The 21,789-nt window shown below is 45.9% G+C and overlaps 1 protein-coding gene across 1 annotated transcript in view; it reads right to left on the bottom strand.

Annotated features, from left to right (window-relative positions):
- Positions 1-21,789, bottom strand: part of SETBP1 (SET binding protein 1) — a 366,235-nt gene that overhangs the window by 325,148 nt on the left and 19,298 nt on the right.

The following is a 21,789-nucleotide window of genomic DNA, read 5'->3' as shown; positions in this document are numbered from 1 at the left end:
GGGTGTGTGAACATGGCAGCTGCTGCACCCAGGGGACAACAAACCCCCCAAAAGGAAGCCCGGGCTGAGTTTTCCCCTAAAATTGCTGAAATGCTCCCATACCTTTTTTAACTGTGTTCAGTCCCCACCCCCCACCCCACCCCCGCCTCTCTCTCAGGCTTATTATGCAGTCTGACTGAATACCACTCAAAATATTTTCTCAATTAGAGGAGAAAACAGGAATTTGCCACTTGTCTGCCTCTATTCTGCTGCCTGTCAGCATTCAGCAAATATTTCAATCCTAGTCCTTTGGTGGCTGCTAACCCTTCCCATTTAACCTCTGACCCTGTCCCGGCCTAATCCACCGCCCTTTACCATCACAGCCTCGGACCCAAGATCGGACAGCCGAGCGGGGCTGGGTGCCAGAGTAGACTTTCTTATTACTATATTTAGCCAAAGGGAAGGAAAAAAATGACGACAACCCTCATAATTCAATTAGAGTCATAAACATGCTGCTGGGATTTGCTTGCATGTTCAAAAGATGATTAGGAAAATTAACACATTAAGACGGACAAAAAGCATCCTGTATCTTGGCTCTCCTAAACATGGCCTCGAGCAACTCCAGGAAGGTATCTGATTGCCTCCAGAGTCTTCCTCATCCACCCTCCACCCAATCTTGCATGTCATCAAGATTAGTAGCTCACAGCTCCTCTGCTGTCAAAAACACATGTGATGAAAATAATGCCCAAAGCACAGTTTATCAAGCTCGGAAGTTCCGTAAAGTTCCGTAAAGTTTCGCAGCACAATCTGCATCCGGCCAGACATCTTGATTTCCCAGGCATTCAGGCCCTGAGTGCCAGTCCATACATCTTCGGAGGGGCCAGCTGGACTACCCTCTTGCCCCCCTCCTTCTCCCACCCCACCTCTATTGTATGAGAAATAGCCAACTTTTGCAACCAACAGCCATTCTAATTGTATGCATTGGTATTTTTTTTTAAATATTCAGTAGACAGTTTGCTGTCTGTTATCTGTCCGTCACATGTAATTAATCGAGCTGTCTCTTGGTTCGTTAAAAATGAGACCCCCAAGTCCCAGCAAGTATTATGTAGGTTAAATCATGTTTAAGTAACTCCATAAATAGTAGGTCAGTTTTGCCTTTTGTCTCGCCTGAGACCGTTACTTAGCTTGGTTCTCAAAATGCCAGCCAGCCAGCCTTTCATGTTGGAAGCGTATTTGAAAGACAAATGTTTTCCCTGGACCCTATGAATGCTGCATAAGGCGGCTGGGTAATAAAAAGCCCCATTCTCTCCTTCTCCAGGGTGGAGCGGTGGTGTGTACAGTACATTCAGGGGGGAAAGTTCTGAACTTTATTTGGGCAGGCAAAGCCAGCCAAATCCTACTGCCTAAGAATTAGTCATAGAGTTACAGTCCCTAGATAGAGAGGAAGAGATGGAGGGAGAGAAATATTGGTTTGCTGTTTCTTTTCATCCATCCTCAGAGTGAAATAGACTCTTTCCCCAAGAGGCAGGAAGATAAACAGTTACCTGGGAATCCTGAAAAAGAATGGAGAACCTTGCCTTAAGGTCATGGTGGATTATCTGTGGAGCATAATGGCCTCTGCACACTCATTATCCTTCAGAATAGCTCTATCAGGCCCTAGAGAGTGAGTGAGTGAGTGAGTGTGTGCGTGTGTGTGTGTGCACGCGCGCGTGCGCATGCCAGAAATTACAACCGCTCTACAGATGGGGAAAAAAGAGGTCCCCACAGAACTGAAATCGATCATATTTATTGAGCACTTACTGCATGCAAAGCACTGTACTAAGTGCTTGGGAGAGTTTAATATAATGTAGTTGGCAGATATGTTCCCTGCCCACAATGAGCTTACAGTCTAGAGGATCCCTAGCATTTCCCTCTAAAGGTCATACAGAATGGGCAGCAGGAACCACAACACACATTCTTCCTTAATGGCCTCGAACATCTCCTGATCCTATTCTGAAAGGAAGCTCTAATTAGTGAGGGGCATTCAGCTGTTTGGCGGTGACTACCAATGGGAGCACCTATGTTTGCCAACCCAGTCTGCCTCACAAACATGCAAGGAAGCCTATTCTGCAAATATCTTTCACATATTGACTATATCTACACAGTAAGCTCATTTTGGGCAGGGAATGTGTCTGCTAATTCTGCTGTATTATGCTCTCCCAAGTGCTTAGTACAGTGTTCTGCACGTACTAAATGGTCAATAAATAGCACTGATTGATTGGCTGATTTAGATCAGGTATGTGGCCTAAAGTAAAAACCTGGGATTCAGCTATATCATGCTTCCTGGGCTAGCTAACCAGAAATACTTAGAGAATCCAGGCCAAAGGGTATCACTAGGCTTCATTTCCAGGGAAAGAGCCACACATATACTGACATAGATGACTCTTCTCTCCAGGCCCCTGAGTATTTTAACTTAAATAACCAGAAATGTGGCTTTGCACCATACAAACAAATGGGTCAATATTTCTGAAAATGGTGGGGAGGGGGGGTGAGAGAGAGAGAGAGAGAGAGAGAGAGAGAGAGAGAGAGAGAGAGAAAGAGAGAGAGAGAGAGAGAGAACTAGCAAGCACACACAAGGAAAAGCAGTAGGGGGTGGGGAGAGAGGGAAGACAATCTGAGACATTTGATGGGAATGTCCAAAAATAACACAAACCGGATCTCCCTGCCATCTGCTCCTCTCCTCCCTGCATGGCTTTCAAAGCAAAGAGCCCAGCCAAACCTGACAAACAAAGCACTAAACATCAATTTTAATGGCATGCCGACGCTAGGCCTCTCTTACCTACACACATGTACATACATTCAGACACAAACACAACTCTACACACCCACTTGCACACATACACATCCTTTCAGTTAGCAAATAAGTGACAGTATCCAAAAGCTTTAAAGCCACAAAGATTTGCTTCGGTTAAGAGACTGAACAAATAAAGGACAATTTCGCAAGTGCTCCCATATGGCTCAGCTTCTCTGCTTACAATGGACACTAACAAGATTTGCTATAACTAATTCATTCTTTCACACCATTACCCTGTCTCCCACCTTCCAAAGGGGGTTAAAAAAACCCTTCATCACATCCATAAGCATTTTTGTTTTATTCTCACACAGTGAAACTACAAATATTTCACATGAAGTTGTTGAGTTTAAAGGGTCACAGGCCAAGTAGTTTAGAACTAACATTTAGATTTTTTTTTAATGGAAGGGAGGATGAAGTTTGGACATTAGGTTTCGTAAACAGAAAGATGTTGATTAATGTTCCTATTTTATTCAAGTGAAAGAATTTTGGGGTCTGGGAAGGAGTGACGGTTGTGGGGTGGTGGCAGAGGGGTTGGAAAATAGCAGAAAAGAAAGAAGGACTGACACTGGCCCCTGCAGGGTTGAAAAACCCAACAGTAAAAATATTATGTGTCTCTATGAGAAGCAGAATGAGAAACGGATTATAAACAGAAAGTGAAACTACCCACAGAAAGCAAAGCTACCTCATCATTTCCTTGCCAGACTGATTTGCAGAAGTAAATCTCCAGGGCACATGATGGAAAGAACAATTTGATAAGTTCCTTCCTTTAGGGTAATTAAAGCAGAGGGAAGTTGGGCGCAGATAGAATCCAGTTCAAGTACAAACCACACAAGACACCAGAGCATTGGAATTGGGATTTAGGGGCTTTCCCCACATCTTCGCTGGCTCTTGGATTTCAGTGCTGTACACTGCTAAGTCAGTCCTTTACTGCTGAACCTCATGCATCAGGTCTTATGTGTTAGATCAAAATCAATGGTTTCCCTTGATGAGTAAGCTGGTTCAGGTCTGAATAAACTAAAAGTCAGTCATTTGGAGCCATGTCATTTTCCTTTGGGCTCCAATGGCAGCGCAGCAGTGTGCCAGCATTCCATCTAAACATCTATAAGGAAACCCACGTCTCTATTTAAAAGACTTTCCCAGGGTTATTGATAACACCAAGACTACCTTTAATACCTTGATATTTACACTAATCCCCTGATTTAGCTTTAGGCATATACTGCATTTCCCCAAGCTTTGCTGACTGATCATCATCATCATCATCATGAGATGACTGATCATTCTCAGCTACAGGACTGACTGCTGTTGTAAAATTCTTGCTTAATTTTGGCAACAAGTTTATTCTTATGAGTTTTTGTAAAAGCCTTCCCTTTCAAAACTTTTCAATTTTCTGACACATTTGATGGGGGCACTATACTCTCTAGGCTAACTTTGTGATGCCACGTATTCTCTAGATATAGACAAGTGTCCCTTTTTTTTAATGGTACCTGTTAAATGCTTAGTATGTACCAGGCACTATACTAAGCACTGGAGTAGATGCAAGCTGATTGGGGTGGACCCAGTCCATGTCCCACATGGGGTTCACAGTCTTAATCCCCATTTTACAGATGAGGTAATGAGGCAGGGAAGTTAAGTGCCCTGCACAAGGTCACACAGCTGACATGGAACCAGGATTTTAACCCAGGTCCTCTAACTCCCAGGCCCATGCTCTTTCCACTAGGCCATGGTAAATTTCTAAATAAATACTGTAAATTTCTAAATAAATACTTGTAATATAAGGATGGGTACACACACACACACTCTCTCTCTCTCTCATCTCATATTTAGGTATTACCACTGCTCGTAGTAGGACTGGATGTGGTGGAATGTCACCTCACTCCATTTCAAAAGTCAAACTACAAGTCTGTGTACACACTAACCCTCTCTTGACCCCACCTCACCTTCTAGTTATCGCCCCATCTCCCTCCTACCATTCCTTTCCAAACTCCTTGAACGAGTTGTCTACACACGCTGCCTCGAATTCCTCAACACCAACTCTCTCCTCGACCCCCTCCAGTCTGGCTTCTGTCCCCTACCTTCCACGGAAACTGCCCTCTCAAAGGTCACCAATGACCTCCTGCTTGCCAAATCCAACGGCTCATACTCTATCCTAATCCTCCTCGACCTCTCAGCTGCCTTCAACACTGTGGACCACCCCCTTCTCCTCAACACACTATTCGACCTTGGCTTCACTGACTCCGTCCTCTCCTGGTTCTCCTCTTATCTCTCCGGTCGTTCATTCTCAGTCTCTTTTGCAGGCTCCTCCTCGCCCTCCCATCCCGTTACTGTGGGGGTTCCTCAAGGTTCAGTTCTCGGTCCCCTTCTGTTCTCGATCTACAATCACTCCCTTGGTGACTTCATTCGCTCCCACGGCTTCAACTATCATCTCTACGCTGATGACACCCAAATCTACATCTCTGCCCCTGCTCTCTCCCCCTCCCTCCAGGCTCGCATCTCCTCCTGCCTTCAGGACATCTCCATCTGGATGTCTGCCCGCCACCTAAAACTCAACATGTCGAAGACTGAACTCCTTGTCTTCCCTCCCAAACCCTGCCCTCTCCCTGACCTTCCCATCACTGTTGACGGCACTACCATCTTTCCCGTCTCACAAGCCCGCAAGCTTGGTGTCATCCTCGACTCCGCTTTCTCGTTCACCCCTCACATCCAAGCCGTCACCAAAACCTGCCGGTCTCAGCTCCGCAACATTGCCAAGATCCGCCCTTTCCTCTCCATCCAAACCACTACCCTGCTCGTTCAAGCTCTCATCCTATCCCGTCTGGACTACTGCATCAGCCTTCTCTCTGATCTCCCATCCTCCTGTCTCTCCCCACTTCAGTCCATACTTCACGCTGCTGCCCGGATTGTCTTTGTCCAGAAACGCTCTGGGCATATTACTCCCCTCCTCAAAAATCTCCAGTGGCTACCAATCAATCTGCGCATCAGGCAGAAACTCCTCACCCTCGGCTTCAAGGCTCTCCATCACCTCGCCCCCTCCTACCTCACCTCCCTTCTCGCCTTCTACAGCCCAGCCCGCACCCTCCGCTCCTCTGCCACTAATCTCTTCACCGTGCCTCATTCTCGCCTGTCCCGCCGTCGACCCCCGGCCCACGTCATCCCCCTGGCCTGGAATGCCCTCCCTCTGCCCATCCGCCAAGCTAGCTCTCTTCCTCCCTTCAAGGCCCTACTGGGAGCTCACCACCTCCAGGAGGCCTTCCCAGACTGAGCCCCCTCCTTCCTCTCCCCCTCGTTCCCCTGTCCATCCCCCCCGGCTTACCTCCTTCCCTTCCCCTCAGCACCTGTATATATGTATATTTGTTTGTACATATTTATTACTCTCTTTATTTATTTATTTTACTTGTACATATCCATTCTATTTATTTTATTTTGTTAATATGTTTTGTTTTGTTCTCTGTCTCCCCCTTCTTGACTGTGAGCCCACTGTTGGGTAGGGACTGTCTCTATATGTTGCCTACTTGTACTTCCCAAGCGCTTAGTACAGTGCTCTGCACACAGTAAGAGCTCAATAAATACAATTGATTGATTGGTTGATTGATACTATCCCATTCCCACCACTATATTTCTCCCTTTCAAGGGATACACCAACCATCTCAAAGCTTCCCAGCTCTCTCTTCCAGCCCAGTGGAGTAACATGGAGAACTGCCTGTACTGTTTGTGGTTTATGCACATTACATTAAAGCGCTCTCTTCATAAATGCCACCATCAACCAAGCTCCCTTATTCATTTATGTGTGGAGAGAGACGCCGCTATGTCTTTCCAGCATCCTCACCACTCTCTCTCTTTTTTTTGGTATTTTTAAGTGCTTCCAACGTGTCAGGCACTGTACTAAGTGCTTGGGCAGATATGAGCTTATCAGGTTGGACACAGGCACTGTCTCACGTGGATCTCACAGGCTTATTTCCCATTTGTTTTTTTAAATAGATGAGGGAACTGATGTATAGAGAAGTTAAGTGACTTGCCCAGGGTCACATAGCAAACAAGTGGTAGAGCTGGGATTAGAACCCAGGTCCTTCTGACTCCCAGACCTGGGATCTACATACTAGGACACCCTGCTTCTCCTTTCTATCCTCCTTTCTCCCTCTCCTTTATCAACTGTTGTTTTGGGGCAGGTTCCCTTCCAGCACGACACAGGAGGACTGCCCATCGGTAGTGAAGGAAGGCTACGGAGGCCTAAGGATTACATGTCTCTTAAATGAGATGAATGGAAGAGGGTTTGGCTCTGCCTTACAGGTTGAGGTCACAGATCGTGAAGGATCCGGGAATTAATTAGTCAGCCTAAAATTGGGGGCAAAGGTGACACATAATCTAGGAGGAAGGAAGAAATTCAGCCATCCAGAAGATCAGTGCTTTCCTCCCAGAGAGTCTGGGAACACCTGGATGCTCAAGACTGCTTCTCGTCAGTGGCTCAACCCACTTGTACAGCCGGCCAGGGGCCCAAGGTGAGCATCGGTCTCGACAATGGGCTGAGGGGCCTGAGAGATGAAAGCTTAGGCCCGAACACCAAGTAGAAGGTAGCCCCTTTCCCGGCCAAGCCTAAAATTGTAAAGACCCTCCTGTCCTTCCCACTTCTTATGCTCAAACTCGAAAATGTCCACAGGGAATCATTCCCTCAGCCCCTGAAATCATTTCTCTCCACTCTCCTCTTTCTCCTTTTCAATCAGGCCCCTCCAGCTCACCCCCAAGCCCCATCCCACTTGGATATCTATCTCACTGTAGTCTGCTCCAGTGCTTCCTCTTGAAATCTGTGCTACATAAGGGAAGTAGTTTGGCCCAGTCTGAAAGTGTGTGGCATTGGGAGTCAAGAAGACCCAGGTTCTAATCCTACTGACCTGTCAACCTGGGCAAGCCACCGAAGCACTATGGGCCTATTTCCTCATCTGTAAAATGGGGCAAAGATTTCTGTTCTCCCTACAGCTTTTTCCTGTATGGATCAGAGACTGCATATGATCTTGTATCTCCCCCAGTGCTTAGCACACAGTAAACCCTTAATGTTATAAGTAACATTTACCTCAACATTTTTCTGGAATTTCATTCCCATATTTAGACCTGTTTCAACCCCCACATCAGCCGCAATTCTCGTTCAAGTCTTCTTACCTGGTTCGAGCAATGACTGCTTTCTCTTCCTCCCATTACGGACTGGATTTTCTACTCCTTTAAATCTCAGTTTTTCCCTAGTTTCTCCTTCCTCCTCTTCTCTTTCACTCTCTCCTTCCCTTAACTTCCCCTGCTCATGTCATGGGGAAAAGAACCTTCTCTTTTGCTGTTCGTCTTTCTAATTGGCTATCATGTTCCATCGAACTCTCTTCTCCCTTATTCTCTCTACTTCTCCTCAGCCCCACCTCTCACTATTTCTAAGCTTGATCAAATCCCATTTTTCATCCACAGTTCACCGATTTTCTGAATTCAAGCCCAATTTTATCTTGTACTCCTGGGCTCCCAATCTCTTTCCTCCACCTTAAAAGTTATGGTAACTGCACTGCACAGAAAGACGATGCCCAATCTAAAACTGGGCTGTGTATTATATAATTGGGGAGCATTTAAAACTAATCCCATCTCATTTAAAAAAGGTTAAAGTGGGGGGTCTAATGTAGTAGGCCTCCCTCTAGATCAAAAGAGCAAATGGACAGGATTGTTTGGAAAGCCTGTCAGATGTAAGCAAGTTTCTCTGAAGAGCTTCTCCAATTCCTGAAATGTGCCATACCAAGAGTTCCAAGGTTTGAGGAACAAGAAAGAAAACATTTCCAGGAAACCTTTGCAACAAGAAAGGAATCCATTTGCTGCCGTTTTAGGTACCAAATGGGAGGCTCAAGAAGACTTCCATATTTCCTGAGTCTCAGGCTGCTCTGGAAACCATGGGAATACAGTGCTGGCTTTATGAGCATGGCATCAGAATTATCTGGGAAACAGCATATGTGCTCTCCCATCCTTTATGAAATTTACGGCACATAAATTCTGTTCCCCCTCCCTCACGGCACATCAATGGCAAAAATATATCCTTTTGTTTGTAAACAGCCAAGAAATTGTGAAGCAGTAGAGGATTGGGGAGAGTTACATACGTTCAAGGGTCACAGCCTACTCTAACCCTGCCAATGAAACTGCCAGTAAATCCAGGAAGAAACCCATAAAGATATGGCACCAGGAAGGACTTTCTAAGTGGAGAAATCACAACCCAAACATCTAAAGTGTGAAACACAGTGGAAAAAGACTTATCCACATGGCTACCATCTTCCAATGCATTTTTAAGCCTTAGCCAGTGTGTCCCCTCAAAGACCTGGTGAAAAGTGGCATCAATATCCACAGTTTACAGGCAGAGCAATGGGGCTGTGAGGCAAGTGCCTTGCCCAAGGACACAGAGGGTCCGGGTCAGAGCCCAAAAGTCTCTGGCGCCCAGCCCTTGATTCAAGACACTTGACCATCTCAAGTCTAACACCACGTATGTTCCCTGAGGGAACAATCCCATATCCCAACCCACCCATGAAGAGGAGGGAATGTTTCTACCAACTCTGTTATACTGTACTCCCAAGCCCTTAGTGCAGTGCTCTGCAGACAGTGAGTGCTCAGTAAATATGACTGGCTGAATGATTGATTGGAGCTAGATAGGAAAACCATTGTTGTGGGATCACAAAGACACTTGAGGAGAGGACAACTTGGCATGTCATTTTAAGGGGACACATCCCTGCAAGTTAGAGGTGTTAGCCAAACACCACGGAAGTGAGAGAAGAGAACTGCGAAGAACTAAGAAAAGGACTTCCAAGAGACTCAGAAACCTAGGAATCCCTTACATTTGGCCATGGCAAGGGAGGGTCAGCAAGAACTCTGGGCAAACACTAGGACCGTGAGGGTGGGGGATGGCAAAACGGGTGTAAATACAATTTTTTGGTTTTCTTTTTTTAAATCATTTTCCTGCTGAGGGATTAACACATAGGTTTTAAACAAGGGGTCTCCCTCCACAGCTGACAGCAGCAGCTGCAGCCTCTGACTCAAACACAGAATGGCAGGGAATCGAATCAAAGAGAAAAGAAGAAAGTGGACATCCTTTCCTCAGGGAGTAGGAAACACAATGCTAACCCTTCTCAAAACCCGACCAACACTGGCCTTGATTGGGGTGTGCATCGGAACAAAGGGAAATTGGGATTTTTCAAAATTCTTCTGAAAGCCAATTCAGCAGATGTTTTTTCCCCCCCTCGATGTGTTGGGGCCGGAGAGGCGAAGGGGGAGAGGGGCAGGAAAGAGGAGGGCTGGGGGTGGGGGGAGAGCAACATGACTGCCACCAGGATACAGATCACCGAAAAGTGACAAAGATGGGCAAAGTGGGCTGACCTCTGACCCAGGGATTTCACAAAGGGCAATTAAACCATGTGGCTGGGATCTGGACTGCATTGCCTATTGCATCAAACCCACAGCTGTTGTTCATCACGGCCACGTCTGGAGCTTTACTAAAACAGAGGCGGGGGAGGAGAGGGGGAAATGCCCAGTAGAGGGAGCGGGAGTGAGAGGTTAGACAATGTGAAAAATTAAATTAGGTGCTAAAGCTCACGGGAAACAATCTTGCTGCTTTGGGGAAAGGGAACTCTAATCTAGGCAGGGAAGAGAGAGGTCAACCGCCACATGAGACTTCTGGTGACCTGTGGCTGATGAGGCTGGGATGGGGGGACATCTTTTTGGGTGAGCTCTTTTCTGAGCACAGACAAGACTGTTTAGCTCTGGAAACCCACCCTGCACCATTGTAGACTTTTTAGCATAGAGCTAACTATTTTTTCATGAGGGTTCAGATGCCCTGAGACTAACCCCACCCTAAGGTGGATAAATGTCTTTTTGAGTAGGTAAAAGGATTGCAGTTGCTCAAAGGAAAGGAGCCAGATGAAGGAAAGAGGAGGGTGGGGGAAGGGGTTGACTAGGGACCCCCAGAAAATTAACTGAAACCATCTGTGGCATATGTGAGCCACAGGGTGGACCCTGGAGGGAAAGCGGGCCGTCTGTTTCACCAAGCCAGGCTAGTTCAAGAAGAAAAGGTGGGAGCTATTTCCCAACATTTGCTCAAGGCAGAGGAAACACAGACCTACTTCTTCAACTCCAAAAGCAGGCTCTGGGCCTCTACAGAGCCTAGTGCAGGATCTTGCACACAACAGACATTTTGATAAATCCTGGTGTGTGACTGAAGGCTGTGCAGCTGGAATTCTCAGTGGTGGTGTTCTTTTCTTCAACCTACTTCCACTTGACTGACTACCCGATGAATGAACCACAGCACTCTTCTCTTCTCTTCTCCTGGTGAATCTCCCGAGAGGTCACTAAGGGCACCCGGGATGGAGGCATGGGCTCTTAACTGAAAGCACTGCTGAGGGGCCAGATTTCCTTCAAGGGAGAAGGAACGCATGAGATTCTCTGATGACAAGTTCCTTCTTATGCAGCTGTAGTGATCGGGCCATGACAAGATGAAATAAAAATACAATGGACAAGGGTAGACAAGACAGGGTAAACATGCTGGGGAAGGCAGGGGTTTCGACATTCTCCTTCTTTCTATCGTTTCCTCTGCCATACATTTCGCTAGGTGGAGTCCTGCTGCTGGGGAGGGAAAGAAATCTGTTGGTCTGTCTGCCTGTTAGGCAGCAGAAAGATCGCTCTCCTGTAGTTAATCCCTTTTCCCAGAGGTAAAATCTGACAGGATCTAGGCTTTTTTTTCCAGTTTCCAGCTTCCTAAGTCCAAAGACTACTGAGGAAAGAAGGCACTCTCTCACCATGGGGCCCCAGGCAGCAAGCATCCCCATCTGTCCCATCTGCAGGGATTCAGACATTTCTACTGATCCTTTAGGTTGAGGTGGGTGGTGAGCCTGCTCATATTCCCTGGGGAAGGTTTCATGAACACCCTATAAGGACAGACACAAGGGCAACCCCGACTGTGAAGGAAAGATAAAATCCAAGAGGACAGTTCTAGAAAGAGATGTCCAAGCACCAATGGTAAACCTTCTTGGAAGGGAGAGATGTGCCCCTTTTCCCTGAGACACTGAGAAGATGGCTTCTGGACAGTTTGAACAGCTCTAAAACATAGCTGGAAAGAGGGAAGGCACATGACACAAAGGACACCTGGTGGTTCCTAGGGGTGGGGCTTGGAGCTAGTCAACCCAAGGCTTAGGAATAGGAAGGAATCCTATGTACCAATGGGTCTGCATCTCTTTTACGGAGAGCAGTGTTAACTGCTCAGTGCAAAAGTTTGCACGCTGTATGCATTCAATAAATACTGATGACTGATTGCTGTACTAAGCCATCGGGAGTCAGAGGCTCAGTAGCTCATTTTATTGCCATTACTTCGGACCTACCCTCATGAAAAAGAAAGGCAGAACCAATCCTTCTTCCCTTTATGCCAATGAGGTCATGAAGATGCCATTGGATTCTAAGGCAAAATTTCTCATCATCATCAGAAATTCAGTGGCAGAAGGCTCACTGGACATCTAAACAACCATGCGAGTGGGGTGGAAAGAAGAGAAGTGAAGAGTTGAAGTTCACTGTACTACAAGTCCCAGAAAACCATGGGACCTAAACAGGATACATTCTGAGCATGCTCTATCCCAGCTGTAAGATTCCAAGCATTTCAAAGTCTATGATCTAGAGGCCAGAGCAAGACAGACTGTGAGCAATTTAACCAGTGCTATCCTACTGCCAATGGTTTGGACAAATGATCAGCCCATCAACATAACACCATCTCACTCAAGCAGAGGCCGTTTAGTCTAGGTATACAGAGCTTGCAACATCATAAGGCTGCAACTTTTCCATGTGACTCACTCAAGTCATCTCCTCTGCACTTTCCCCTGCCCCCTCCACCACCATAGCAAGAGGTGCAAGGGCACTACTTCAAGCACAGGCAGATTCCTCTAAAAGCACAGGTTTCCATATAAACAAACTAAAAGCAAATAGGAAAGTGAAACAAAGAAAATTCAACTTTTTTGATCCACTGCCTGATGTTTGTTAGGTCCATAGCCCATTTTCCAGTAGGTTTGCCCAGAGATATTTTAAAAGCTGGTGACATGTAAGATTGGGGTTGCTTGTCCATGCTCTGGCCTCCAGCAAAAAGGAAAAGCCTTATTTCAGGGTTTTAAATATGGCTTTAAACCTTCCTCTTTACCTGGCCTGTCCCCTCTTGTTGGTAGGAACATGGCTTCTGCATCTTTGACAGACACAGCTTCCCAAACACGACCACAATGCCAAGAGCCATGCTTCCAGACAACTGTCCAAAAGTTAACCTATGAGGAACAAAAGCTCAGCTGTGGGCACTAGATAGAGGACCCTAAAAGGATAGGAAACATGAGCTGTAACAGCACCCACTTTACTTTTCCTAAGTTAAGGGTCTGTCTGGACTGTCCCTGTAAACCTAGCCATAAAAACTTGGCTTAGGGCAAAACCTGGGAAGACAAGATCCCAGACTACAAGTGTTTGTCTGTCAGTCTGTCTCTCTCTCCTTCTTTCCCTCTCTCTCTCTCCCTCCCTTAGTTTCTCGCTCTAGCTCCCTCCCTCTCCTTAATTAGAAGCAGTGTGATCTAGTGGAAAGAGCACAGGCCTGGCATTCTAATTCCAGCTCTGAACTTACCTAATGTGTGACTTTAGACAAGTCACCTCACTTGTCCTTGCCTCACTTTCCTCATCTGCAAAATGGCACTTCAATACCTGTCCCTCTAAGACTGTAAGTTTGTTGTGGTCAGAAGACATGTCTACCAACTCTGTTTATTGTACTCTCCCAAGCACTTAGTACAATGCTCTGCACACAGCAAGCACTCAGTAAATACCATAGATGATGATGCTGTTCTCCTCCCCCTTAGTCTGTAAACCCCACATGGGCCTGGAACTGTGTCCAACGTAATTAATTGGTATCTACCCCAGTGCTTAGAACAGTGCTTGACACAAAGTACTTAACACCACAATAATAATAAATACCCCAATTATTATTATTATTATTATTATTATTGTTACCATGGAACAGTATTCAGAGAACCCCAAAATGCAGCAGGAACATCCGCCAAATTAAGCTGGAAAAGTCATTATTCCCCTTCCCTGCATTTTACCTAACCATCAGTATTATCCACAAGCAACAAGTTCACTGTGGGCAGGAAATGTCACTGTTTATTGTATTGTACTTTCCCATGCACTTAGTACAGTGCTTTGCACACAGAACTCAATAAATACAATTGAATGAATGAATGAACACATGCCCTCTCACCAGCAGCCAATGGGGAAAAGGACGTTTCAGACCTTCCTGGGGAATTTCCCTGTGTTTTTGAAAAGGTTTAGTTACCCTTGTCCCAATCCAATAACACAGTTTGCTTGAGGTTTATTTCATGGACAGAGTCACAGATCCCAGATTCCACTCCTACATTTGCCTCCAACTCAGGGTGTGAGCTTGAGTCCTTTCCCTCTTGTCTTTGCCCTTTCTTTGTTTATTTGTTAAGCCAGGCACTGTACTAAGCACTGGGATAGATGTAAGAATTATACTCTCCAAGCACTTGGTACAGTGCTCTGCACACAGTAAGTACTCAAATACAATTGAATGAATGAATTAATGATAATCAGGCTGGACATAGTCCATGTCTCACATGAGTCGCACAGTCTCAATGTCCATTTTACAGATGAGGTATGAGGCATGGAAGTGACTTGCCCAAGAATACATGGCAGATGAGCGATGGAGCAAGATTAGAACCCAGATCCTCCTGATTCCCAGGACCATGCTCTATCCACTACACACACGGCTTCTCTAGGCCACCTTCCAGGGGGGAGGGAGAACCAGACAAGAAGAGGTGGGGATCCTAAGACAGCAAGAGGCTCCTCGGTGGTGGTATGACTTGGTATCACCCCCCACCTTAGAACTGGGGCAAGTCTAGATCATCGTGGGGGGCCGGAGCTCCCACCTTAGTCCCAGGGCAAGGAACAGCACTCACGTTTGGTTTCAAAACAACACTCCGGAATTAGTTTGCATAAGGACCAAAACTCACTTGTTGCAAATGAGGGTCAGCAGCCCCGGGTACCCCTTATCCAACTATGGAGGCATGAAAGTAGAAAGAGATAGAAATCAGCATCTGTGACTCTTTGCCCAGCACAGTGATGGGCCCCAGATGAGAGGTGCCCACAAAGATGGGTCCCTGTTTGCAAAGTGCCTTGGGTTATGGGCATGGAGAATGTTGCTGGGTGAGGAAGGCCAGGTGGGGCCTGCATCCTCTCTAACCTTGGATGAGGACATCCATTACCTGGTGGTGTGGTCCCAGCAGAGAAACACAAAGGTCTTGAGAGAAAACACATTATGCAGCTTGAAACCGCATGGCCTAATGGAAAGAGCCTGGGAGTCAGAAGACCTGGGTTCTAATCCTGGCTCCACCACTTGCCTCCTGTGGGACCATGAGAAAAATTGCCTAAATTCTCTGTGCCTCAGTTTCCTCATCTGTAAAATGGGATTAAATCTTAATCAAGTGGGACAGGGGCTGGTGTCTGACCTGATTTTCTTTTATCTTCCCCAGGTTAAGGCAGTGCTTGGCAGTGTAAGTGCTTAACAAATACCGCAGTCATTAAGCAGTCTTTAGAAAGCACCCCCTGGTAACTTGCACTTGATATTAAAGATGGTTATCAAATGGTCTCTGGGTCAGCCTCAAATTTGGGAACAGCTTGAACCTTTCCTGAGCAAATACAGCCTAAAGTTGTTTGCCTTGGTGATGTCATGGCCAAGCTAAAGATGAGGGGAGAAGCCTCTGGAGAGGGAGAGAACACAGCCTGAACTGAAACGTAGAACTCATTGAGAACACCAGAGCTAAGGGATTGTGGGGAGGAGAGAGAGAGCTGGGAATTGATGCAGACTGCAATTTGAAGAGTAGCACACTCAACCAGCCATATTACTCAGCACGATCATGCATTATTCACTGATGTGTGAGTGCCTGAGTAGAGGTATGTGAGTTTCTGTTTGACTGGATGTCGGTGTCCAGATGTGTCACTGAAGCTTGAGGCTCTTTTTAGTCTGCCTCACTCCAGACAACGAGACGAACTCCTTGCCTATTTCTCTCGGTATTTACCTCTGGTGCTCGGGAAGAGGGGTTGATTTCTCGACTGTGGCTTGTTTCAATGTGGTGAAAACAGATTTCAAAGAGCATTTCAAGCTGAGTTAACCTGAAGAACACAGTAGGAGTCAAAACCATTTCCTCAAAGGCGGTTTGCCTGTTAACATTTCAGGTGGTGGGGAGAGGAAGAAGGTGAGGAGGGGTCATAACATAAAAGATACCCAAACATGTACGCTACGATTTTCATAGTGAATTTCATCTCTTAAAGCTAAGGGCATGTCTACACGTTTTGTTTTCTGTCTCCCCCTTCTAGACTGTGAGCCTGTTGTTGGGTAGGGACCGTCTCTATATGTTGCCGACTTGTACTTCCCAAGCGCTTAGTATAGTGCTCTGCACACAGTAAACGTTCAGTAAATACGATTGAATGAATGAATAATGTGAATTTTAAACTATGGGACAGGTATCTGGGAACTACAGGACTGAATTCCTGCATTCCCTGTACAACTGCCCTTAAGTTACCAATCATTTCCTGACTAAATCCACTCTAGTCTAAGACATCTATACTAATTTGAGGGACATTTTTACGTTGTCATTTTTGAAACCTCACTGCTGTCTGGTGGAAAGGGTCCAGACCTGGGAATCAGGAGACCTGGGTTTTAATCCTGGCTCCACCGCTTGCTTCCTGTGTGACCTTGGGCAAGTCACACAACTTCTCAGTGCCTCAGTTCCTCATCTGTAAAATGAGGCTCAACGACTCCTCTCCCTCTTAGATTGTGAACTGTGTCTGAGCTGATTATCCAGTGTCTAGCTCAGCTCTTAGTACAGTGCTTGCCACATAGTAAGCCCCTAACAAATGCTTCCATTATCATTGTAATTTCACTTAAGAGCTATGGGCAATAGAACGGATGTGCAAAAATATGATAGGGGAAGTGGGGAAAGAGGGGGAAAGGGAAGAAGACAGTTAATAAAAGCAAAAGGTTGTGTTGTTGTTGTTATTGTTTAAAGAAAAAGGAGAAATGTAACTGAAGATTAACTGGAAACATCACAGGAGGGACTTTTTGAAAATGTAAATGAAACTTGGTTCCCAAGTAGAGAAAAGTGAGGGGGAGTATGTTATGCAAATCCTAGAAGAATGACAGATGCTAGAATCCAGCGAAAGGCAACTTGCTCATTTTGCTCAGCTAATTTTAAATTGATTTTCAACTTTCAATTTGAATCATCTTTTGGTGCTAAAGTATGAGCACTGGCTCAGAAGAGAAGCGACCTCAGAGATAAAAGGAACCCTGAACCCTCTCTGGACTATTGTCTCAATAGCACCATTTTCCCACAGGCATTAGATAAGTGGTCCAGGGTGGGTGAAAATGAGGAACTTCCAGCATTTCCAAATAGGATGACTGGACTAAGACGAAAGGCTGCATCTACTGAAGTACCGACTGCCATAGGTTGACACTCAGAAGATGGCTTCTGAACATCACCCACTCCTGTGGCCTGATCCTGGCCCTAGAGGGGATAGTCAGGTGAGTCAGTTCCAGAAGTCACCTTGGGTGCCCCACCTCCCTAATGTGGCTCCAGGGGAGGCTGAAAATTGGTCCTCCAACTCAGCCCATTGGATATGACTGAGGGGGAGGGGGGCCTCCAGTTTAGCTGGGTCTCTGGGGAGGCCTTGGGTCACAGTGAACCTCCCTGAACCCTCACTCGCCTGGATTCTCAACTCAGATTGCACTGGAACCAGCTTCAGTTCTGTGGGCTTCCCCAGTGAAACCATCTACAAATGGCGAACGGATAATAAGGGAAACCCAAATCTGGGTTCAGCTCCCAAATTCAGCACAAATCCCAATTACTATCAATCAATCAATGGTATTTACTGAGCAGTTAGTATGTATAAAGCACTTTACTAAGTGCTTGGAAGTGTACAATGCAACAGGATTAGCAGGCAAGTTCCCTGCCCATAAAGAGCTTACATTCTAGAAGGGGAGACAGACATGAATAAGAATAAGTAATTTATAATACATAATTTAAAAATATGTACATGCGGTGGGGCTGGAGTGAATATTAAATGCCCAATGGTCACAGACCCAAGTGCACAGATGAACAGAAGAGAGAGTGAGTTGGGGAAAAGAGGGCTTAAACTGGCCTCTTGGAGAAGATGTGACCTTAATAGTGCTTTGAAAGTGGACTAGCACATTTTTCAAGGTATCTTGAATTATAAAGCTACCACGAGTAGGAAGACTACCCTCTATCACCCTCTTTCTCCCTGTCATCCCTTAAACTTTGATCTCCTAGTTCTGGAATCAAACAGATCTTTCTGAGGGGCTACTGCCCCTAACTTCAGTAAGCAGAACCCTTGGGAGATACAACCCTATGAGAAATCTTACTTCAAAACAATCTGGTTCATTGTTCAAATTCATCCCCATTCTACTTGCTACATTAAGCACAAGGCCAAGAAAGAAGTAGAGGAGGAAACACAGGGACCAATTTCCCTAAAAGAGAAAAGAGCAAAAAACCACTGGGGAAATAAATAAATCCTCAGAGGACAGAAGAAGGGAAAAAAAGGAATCTGAGAAAGAAAAGTCAGAGCCAGCTTCCTAGCCAAGGGGAACTGTGTGGAGAGCCCAGAGAGGGGAAAAAAAGAAAAAATGGTTCTCCTAGGGATTCAATGAACACCTGACTGTTCTCAGAGGAAGGAGTCTATGCACCCAGCAAATGGATGATCACACAAACGTGTCACAGAAAATAGTGATGAGAAGGGAAGAAGAATTCTCACCTGGGACTTGTTAAATGCTCCTGGAATTAATACTGCTGCATCACTAATACTCTAGGAAAGCAGCTAAGCCTAGTGGAAAGGGTACAGGCCTGGGAGTCAGATGACTTGAGTTCTAATCCCGGCTCTGCCACTTGCTTGCCGTGTGACCTCGGGCAAATCACTTAACTTCTCTGTGCTTAGTTTCCTCATCTGTAAAATGGGGATTACATATTTGTTCTCCCTCCCATTTACACTATGAGCTCCATTTGGGTCAGGAACTATGTCCAGACTGATAAACCTGAATCTATCCCAGTGCTTAGAACAGGGCTTGAATCATGATAATAAATTATTACTACTTCTTAGCCCTTTGTAGTTCAGGGGGGTCTGTCCAGTCCATGTGAAATGTGTGGGTTCAAAGGACATTGCACAGAAGCTGACATTACAGGCTACCCCGGCCTGTGATGTCAGCTGTACTGATAAACCAGACAGACAGATCCTGGCTACACTTGGCTCCTTAACAAGAAAACCCACTAATAGTATGTGTTAATAATGATGATAATAATAATAATTATTATTATATTTAAGTGCTATGTTTCAAGTATTGTTCTAAGCTACGGGTTGGACACAGTCCCTGTTCCACATGGGGTTCACAGTCTTAATCCCCACTTTGCAGATGAGGTAACTGAAGCACAGAGAAGTGAAGTGACTTGCCCAAGGTCAAACAGCAGACAAGTGGCAGAGCTGGGATTAGACCCTAGGCCCTTCTGACACTCAGGGCTGTGCCTTACCCACTATGCAATGTTGCTTTCATGCTGCTGTTAAGCACTTACTATGAGCAGATCACTGTACTAAACCCTGGGAAAGAATACCCTGGTGGGAAATAGAAACGGTTTCTGGCCCTCAGGGGGCTCACATCCGCTTGGAGTCATCACATGGACCCCTCAGAACCCTCCCTGGAGAGAAGAACTCAGGCCTTCCCTAACTCAGAGCCTCCTCAGCCTCCTGTCACTTCCAGGACTTTGCTTGCCCACATGCCAGGAATTAAATTACTTTCAGGTTCTCATGATTTCCCCCCCACCCCCACCCCGTGTTATTTGTAGCTACTACAAGCATGCTGAAGCCAGTTTTGTAAACACTGGGGACTAGATGTAGATTGCATTTATTCTCTACCAACCCAAGCCAAGTTAAAACAAAGTTGGTTCTTTTGGGGGGAGGGGGAGGAGATACCCAATGAATCCACACTGAACCCCTACCCTTAATGTACATCCAAATGAGAACTGCTCCTTACATATCCTGTTGAGGTTCAAAAGGCCTACGGTTCAGCTACATACCCAGGGAGAAATCTACAGGTTGAGGTCGCTATGCTTCTACTAAAGGCCATATATGGTCAAACTGGGAACTAACTGGACAATAAACTATTTGCTTCTTTCTCCCCTATTCTCTGGGTCATCCTTTACTAAATCAATAGAAAATAAAGCTAATTACAGTACTGTTTAGTGAAAAAAGTCCCAGGTAATATGGTTCACCAAATTTAGAAAAAACCTTTTTTTTCTTTCAATGGCGAAACCTTAGAACTCCATAGAGCTGACTGTATTCCTATTATCCATGCAAAAAGAAAAAGTGGTAGTCACATATTGATGCAAAATTCACTAAATCTGGGAAAGTGTCCATTATCACTCCCACTGCTTCAATACCAGCTAGTCTGCCCATTACACCCGACTCCTAATGTATGCAAAAAGATGATTTTGAAAACAGATCACAGTGGGAACAATAATGTCAATTCCCCTAAGCAAATCCTACCTGCGCACCCACAAAACACTCACATCTATTCCATCCTTAAACCCAATACTTAGGTGAATGGCAACGCTATGAATGGCATCTACTCCTCTCCTTGCAAAGAAAACTCACTCCCCTTCCCACTGAGAGTCAGACACCAGGCCAAGACAGCAACCCCGACTAAGCCTCCACATCACCCACCCTGGCACTACCATGACAGCATCCTGCATGGAATTTTGTCAACCTCCCCCTGTGCCCTCTTTCCCTCTCCCCAGGGGGTGACAGGTTTACCTGGCCACTCCCACGCTGAAACAAGGGAGTAGGGTATTGGTACTTTGGAAGGCCTTTTTGCCTTCCTTACTCCTTTCTTGGGTGTGACTGATTTACCCAAGCACTTGAACACATAAAGGGATTCAAGGTTACAAGCTTCGCTATGGGAATCCATGGATTTCATTTCAAAGTGGAAAGACTTCATATCGGAATATTCGTCGAGAATCTGTCATCCCGAAGCTTGGGTCCCAAGAAGAGATCATAGGAGCGGGTGACCGCTGGGCAGAGTGGGTGCATAATAATAATTATGGCACTTAAGTGCCTACTATGTGCCAAGCACTGCTCTACGTGCTGGTGCTGGGACAGATACAAGTTAATTATGTTGGATAAAGTCCCTCTCCCACATGGGGCTCACGCTCTTAATCCCCATTTTACAGATGAGGTAACTGAGGGCCAGAGAAGTTAAGTGACTTGCCCAAGGTCACACAGCAGATATGTGGCAGAGCTGGGATTAGAACCAAGTCCTTTTGACTACCACACCCACTAAGCAACGCTGCTTCTCACATCACCTAGCTCACCCAGCACCCAACCAAATGGAAGCTGGGGGGCATTGGAAAGGATGAAACCTCAACACTCTCCTTACAGGGATGGGTCGCTTCATGCTGCTCCCAAAGACAACACCTGGGAATAACAAGATCTCTTGTGCCATTAGAGCAGAGGGTAACGCACCTCTCAGAGTCCACCAGCAGATTCCCAAGATCACTCTTCAGATCTCCTCTCTGGCATACTGCTCCAACAATGAGACCAACCTCCTTCATCTCACCCCAATGCCAGAGCCACAGCCCAGCTATGGAGGATTGTCCAATGAATGCAATTTTCCCACATCATGTCTCCTGACTGCTTCCAACAACTTTAACTGCTATTGGAGGCCATAAAGAGATCTGTGGTAGGTGGGGAGGGGGAAACAATGAGAACTAAAATCCTTCCCTTTTGGGCTATACACAAACCTGGGGAAAAGTTTGGTCCTCGATTCTGTGAAAGGGGGCATCTCTGCTCCCAGTCTAAGAGGAGCTTGGGCCACTGTGGGACTGGTCCCAAGAGGAAGAAAC

The sequence above is a fragment of the Tachyglossus aculeatus genome, chromosome 3, assembly GCF_015852505.1.
Source record: "Tachyglossus aculeatus isolate mTacAcu1 chromosome 3, mTacAcu1.pri, whole genome shotgun sequence".
In the NCBI taxonomy this organism is placed as follows: Eukaryota; Metazoa; Chordata; class Mammalia; order Monotremata; family Tachyglossidae; genus Tachyglossus; species Tachyglossus aculeatus.
Note: the sequence above shows the minus strand (reverse complement) of the source record. Positions and strands in the feature narration are given on the sequence as shown.